This window comes from Triticum aestivum, chromosome 4B, assembly GCF_018294505.1.
Source record: "Triticum aestivum cultivar Chinese Spring chromosome 4B, IWGSC CS RefSeq v2.1, whole genome shotgun sequence".
NCBI classification, from domain to species: Eukaryota; Viridiplantae; Streptophyta; class Magnoliopsida; order Poales; family Poaceae; genus Triticum; species Triticum aestivum.
This window is the reverse complement of record NC_057804.1, coordinates 61,631,992-61,638,642: the sequence shown is the minus strand read 5'-3', so window position 1 is coordinate 61,638,642 and position 6,651 is coordinate 61,631,992.

Genomic DNA, 6,651 nt, shown 5'->3' with positions numbered 1-6,651 from the left:
ATCTCTTTATAGAGGCATTAAAAGCTTTTGTGCCTCCCCACTTGCCTGGTGGAACCTGCTCGTTCTCCACTCGCCACAATTAGCGGTGCGTTTGGGTTACCCGTACCCGTATTGATGAGAATCCCGCAATAAGGGGACACGATCTTTGTTTCGGCAAGACGTGCAGAGGAAACCGCCTCGCAATATGCATTGTTGGTGGTTGTGAGAAAACGGTTCGAATAATGACCCGACCGTAGTGTCATGTCACGTAGTCTGAAATTGCCAGCAGATCAGATTTATGAAGTGCTATGCTCTCTACAGTGGCATGTGAAGATCATCTTGCAGATTCGGACACGATTTAAGTGTTCGATAATTACTTTGGAGAATTCAGAGTGGAACCCGCCTTGCAATGCCGAAGACAAAACTGCGTGCCGGATTCATCGTCATTGAAGCCTGGTTCAAGGGCTACTGAGTGAGTCTTGGATTAGGGGGTATCCGGATAGCCGGAGTATATGCTTTGGCCGGACTATTGGAGCGTGAAGATACAAGACTCAAGACTTCGTGCCGTGTCTGGATGGGACTCTCCTTTTCATGGAAGACAAGCTTGGTGATCCGGATATTATATTTCCTTCTTTGTAACCGACTCCATGTAAACCCTAGCCCTCTCCGTGTCTATATAAACCGGAGAGTTTAGTCCTTAGAGGGACGATCACAATCATAATCATCATAGGCTAGCTTCTAGGGTTTAGCCTCTACGATCTCGTGGTAGATCAACTCTTGTACTACACATAGAATCAATATCAATCAAGTAGGAAGTAGGGTTTTACCTCCATCGAGAGGGCCCGAACCTGGGTAAACCTTGTGTCCCTTGCCTCCTGTTACCATTAGCCTAAGACACACAGATCGGGACCCCCTACCCGAGATCTGCCGGTTTTGACACCGACAAGGGTATCATTCAGTTTTTTATGAGACGCGTTATTTTGGTTGCACCTGTAGGGCCATACTTCTGGGAGTGAACATGTTACATGTGCTTAAATTACATACCAGTGCACATATAGTTAATATGCTTTAGTTTTGTTCTGATGCCACCTGTTGGTTCCATCAGACTGCTTAATGTTCTCTATGCTTAATTACACATCAGCAAACTAGTATGTGGTTCCGCTCCTTTTTGTTCGTTTTACCCTACATTTTTTGATGCTAGCTATTACATCACTGCTTCGAGCCTCTATTCATTACTTGTTTGTGTGTTGTTGATCTTCCCAAGTTGAATGACTAATTTGATGCTTCTATTAATTATGGAGCTGCCAACCCCATCAAGCAAAATATTTGTTCTGTTGGGGCTGGCACCTCGAACAAGCATAAAAATAGAGGAAAGCAGATATATTGTCGTGTATGCACACACCCTTATTTCATTAGTTTAGATGAACCATTCATGATCAATTCGGACCAGTGCATGAGATTAAAATTAATTTTACCTAAATAGATGGTGCAGAATAAACTACAACTACTAGATTTGCAACCACGGGATGCTGACGATATCTTCAAAGTACATTGCAACAGCAGCTAGGCTTCACAACAACATATGGTAAGCCAGTGTGTTTTAGTACATGTCAAATGTAATGCGAGTGGGCTGCTTTCTTGGCTTGTGCCCTCAACGTGTAATCCTACCGAATTACAAATAGTTTAGTTGTCTGCTTTGCTGTATTGCTTGATTCGAATGCTTGTTTGTTGTTACGCTATACCTAAGTTGGCCAATATGTCAGCAGTGCCTGCTGTACTATCGCAAAGAAATGCATGCCTATTTCATTTGAGTCCTTAACTTTTCCTCTCAACTTCATCACAAGACTGTCTTTGTAGTTTATATGAGGCCACACTGTTAAGTGCTTTCTCAGATTATTTCAACTGCTTAGATGCCTTGGCAATTTAAATATAGCGGTGGTACACTCCCTTTCAACTAGGGATGTCAACTGGGTCCCGTTTAATCCCGACTAAAGTCCACTGGTGGTATGATAGTACAAATGAGTTTTTGTTTTTTGAGGAAAATGAACTAGGGAGGTAGCAAAAACTAACTAGATGGGACTGGCGGATGTCGTTTATTTGCCACTTACATCCCTAGTTTCATCTTACCATTTTAATTTCTTTTTGGCTGATGCTGCTTCGAACCATTTAAATATAGTTTGCCATTCTCGGCAATAATTCGTCCATCGTTTACCATGTAAGCTTACTGCCTGGATCATACGATAACTATCTCTTACTTATGTCTAGCGGAAACCTTTCAGGATTCTGTTCACACTAGGACACACTGTACAACCCCAGAATCTATTTGTGGAAGCAGTGCGCCATCCATGTTACCAGATGGTAGCAGTTCAGAGGCAACACCACCGGAGAGCAGTCTGAGCACATATATTATAGTGCTTGAGGCCCTACTCGAGGCAGAAAGAGATGGTGTGGCTGCCATGAATGAGGTAATCTTTATCTTGAGGCTGGAAATTATGGAATTAGCGACACACATTATGTAAGCAACCCAAGAATTGGAGGAAGTAAGAATGTTGCATTTGAAGACGGAGGAAGTCCTGCTGTTTCTGCTATTTGAAGCCCAAGGTAATCCCGGTTCTTCTTTAGATACCAGTTGAAATTGTCATTAGATTATTGTACTTGCATGTTGTGTCATGTCTCTGAATGGATTATGTTGCAAGACCCCTATGTTGTCCATGTATTGTAATGATACGAATTTTTTAGGCGAGGTAATCCTCAGTACTTGTATGATTGACATAAGGTGAACTATTTTTCGTGTGAGCATATTGTATTGGATGAAATAACTGTTTGGCTGAGTGTATCCAACCTACTGAATTCGAAGATCACGGCTTTTCTAAATCATAATCATATATAAAGGTGGAATAAATCTTTGTTGTGGTTTTGAAGAAATAAATAACAAAATGTATAATTATCTGTGGATATTCCTAATCGAATACAAATTGGATTTGAATTTAGTTTGCCAGGTCCCAGGGCAAACGTGAATGCTAATTCTCCCAAGTTTTGAACGAAGCGGCTAAACACCCACTATAATTTGTGGGCTGCCCGAAGCAAGTGTTTGCGAGATGGAAATTACTATCTACCCCTGACACTTGACATCCTTATCGACCGGATTTACACTGCTATCGATAGGGGTAGACTAGTAACTTCAATCAGACATGACATGACGGCCTCTGAGCCCATTCAGACACGGTGGGCACCAAACGTGGGAGGCAAAACACATTTGATTCAAGCTCATCTGAAAGACATGTGTCTCTTCCTCCATTTCCCCATTCGTACACGGTGGGCGGCAAAACAAACTCTCCTCGTCTGAAATCGATGTAGGCTAATATTTTAAATAGGGGCAGATGTGTAACTTCCATTAGACGTGACCCAACCGCCCTACCTGTCAGCCCCGTTCATACACTGTGGGCGCCAACCGTGGGCGGCAAAACACCCTCTCCTCGCCCGAAATAGTTATCGGCAAATATTTGGGAGATGCGAGAGTACCGTCCTATCCCCAACCGACGCGATGTCCGAAATTTTAAACGGGGGATAAGTTCGTAACTTTCCCCCATTTCAGAGAAGCGCGTCCCAAAGTTTGAGATCCCCCCCTGTTCGGCGGATCTCGGGTAGGGGGTCCCGATCTGTGCGTCTTAGGCTAATGGTAACAGGAGGCAAGGGACACAATGTTTACCCAGGTTCGGGCCCTCTTGATGGAGGTAAAACCCTACTTCCTGCTTGATTGATATTGATGATATGTGTAGTACAAGAGTTGATCTACCACGAGATCGTAGAGGCTAAACCCTAGAAGCTAGCCTATGATGATTATGATTGTGATCGTCCCTCTAAGGACTAAACTTTCCGGTTTATATAGACACCGGAGAGGGCTAGGGTTTACATGGAGTCGGTTACAAAGAAGGAAATACAATATCCAGATCACCAAGCTTGTCTTCCATGCAAAGGAGAGTCCCATCCGGACATGGGACGAAGTCTTGAGTCTTGTATCTTCACGCTCCAATAGTCCGGCCAAAGCATATAGTCTGGCTGTCCGGATACCCCCTAATCCAAGACTCCCTCAGTAGCCCCTGAACCAGGCTTCAATGACGATGAGTCCAGTGGGAAGTTTTGTCTTCGACATTGCAAGGCGGGTTTCATCTCCGAATACTCCAAAGTAATTATCAAACACTTAAACCATGTCCGGATCTGCAAGATGATCATCACATGCCATTGTAGAGAGCATAGCACTTCATAAATCTAATCTGCTGGCAATTTCAGACTACGTGACATGACACTACGGCCGGGTCATTATTTGAACCTTTTCTCACAACCAGCCACAACGCATATTGCGAGGCGGTTTCCTCTGCACGTCTTGCCGAAACAAAGATCATGTCCCCTTATTGCGGGATTCTCATCAATACGGGTACGGGTAACCCAAACGCACCGCTAATTGCGGCGAGTGGAGAACGAGCAGGTTCCACCAGGCAAATGGGGAGGCGCAAAAGCTTTTACTGCCTCTATACAGAGATAAGGTCTCTTCCTTTTTACCCACACCTTTTCCCTTTGCTAGTCCATTCCCCTCTGCTCGAGCCCTAGCGCCCAAGCACTCTTCTTCTCCACCGAAGAGAGGTTCTCCGAAGATGTTCGGATCTGGAGCAGGAGGCAAATGGATGGCCTCTACCGTCCAGGAGAAGGATATCAAGAGGCTCCGAGAGGCCGGGTGCCTGGCCACAAAGATCGACCACCGTCATCCACTGGCGGGACAGATCGTCCCTACTCCGGAGCCCCACGAGAGGGTCGTGTTTCTTCCTAATTTTGTCCGCGGGCTTGGGTTTCCCCTGCACCCATTCGTTCGCGGTATCATGTATTATTACGGGATTGACTTTCATGATCTGTCCCCCAATTCTTTCCTTAATATCTCGACGTTCATCGTCGTGTGTGAGGCTTTTCTCTGAATTTCGCCTCACTTCGGCCTATGGCTGAAGATTTTCAATGTGAAGCCCAAGGTGGTGAGTGGCGAGCAGGCCGAGTGCGGCGGCGCCATGGTGAGCAAGATACCCAAGGTTGTATGGCCGACGGGCGCCTTCAATGACTCCATCAATGAGTGGCAGTAGCAGTGATTCTATATCACCGAACCGCGCGGCAAAAAGTGGGCCGTGGCTCCTGAGTTCAGATCCGGAGCCCCACTGCGGCTCACGTCCTGGCCCGAGAAGGGCCTAAACTGGTCCTCGTCTGATGAGCTGTCACTACTCCAGACGCGCGTCCAGAGTGTGGTTGACAAGGATGTCAAACTCGTCGATGTAGTCCAGGTGATGTTAGTTCGCCTGGTTCTCCCTTGCCAACGTCGAGCCTGCAATTTGTGGGAATACGACCCAATCGAGCACCAGATCCTTCGGGAGCTCTATGGTTCCCCCCACAAGTATATCTAGAAGGTGCTCTTTAAGTCCGACAAGTCATGTCCGGGCTCCGCCGAGGACCGTGGATATCTATTATCCCACTCTGCAAGTCCGGTAAGTTATTGCTATGCTCTGTGCATCCACGCTTCAGTTGGGATGTCATGAGGGAGACGCTTTTATCATGCTTTATCATAACCCCAGGGATGGATAAAAAGGTGGAGCGGATACACTATCCTGCCCCGCTGCCGGAGGAACCGGCCGGACCTCTTCTGACAAAGATGCTGGTCCCAGCGTCTTATGAGGCGCCGAAGAAAGAGGTTCCAAGAAGGTCAAGAAGACCCAGAGTGTCCTCCATTGTCGCAATGCTTCAGATGCAAAATCCGAAGACTCCAGCGACCATCCTTCTTCCGAAGACGAAGAGGAGGAGGCGGAGGAAGACGAGGCTCCCGCCAGGGGTGGGAACAAAAGGACGGCTTCCTCATCCCTGGAGGCTGAATCACCGAAGAGGAGGAAAGGTTCCCTCCCAAAGGCATGCACCACGGCTGCTGACAGCAGCCCGGAGTGGGATCCTAGGGTCCAGCCCCTGGAGAAGTCGTAAGTATATGAAATCCGGACACGCATACGCACCCGGGGTTGTTTTAATGTAGTAGTTTTAACGGTCGCCATATTTTGTACAACCCGGCGAGGTCCCACGTCGGACAGTCCTCATCGGAGGATCCGCTGAGCTCAGATGCCCTGGCGAGCGAGATGCCTCCACAGGCCCCTTCCCCGAAGCCTAGGCGCGACACCGAGGCATCATCTCAGCTGGACCTGGACCAGGGGGCACATCCCTAGGGCCGGACACACGGGTACAGCGGCTCCCATGCGTGTCGATGGCGGGGGTGATCTTAGGTCCGGACCCCAGCCGGAGATGGTCCTGGAGACATTTAAAGCTCCAGGATCAGGTGAGCAGCCGCCCTTGTGGGGCTTGCCTGCTCCGCCAGCGGCCTCTGTCCAAGCAGAGCTGGCGGGCGACCTATCGACAGCGCTAAGAAGCGTGTCTATCGTCGATGAGCATCGTGCCCTCATGGGTGTGTTGATTGAAAAGATTCAGTCCGTTGAGAGCGGACTGAACGAATCCTGCCTTAGTCTTATAAAGGGATTTGAGGTATGTTTTTTAAGAAACCTTTGGGAGATTGTCATAATATGAGTAGTAGCCCCTGATGCACTATCCGGCGAGAGAAATCCGAATAGGGGATCAAACTTATCCGTTTTGCAGGAGACT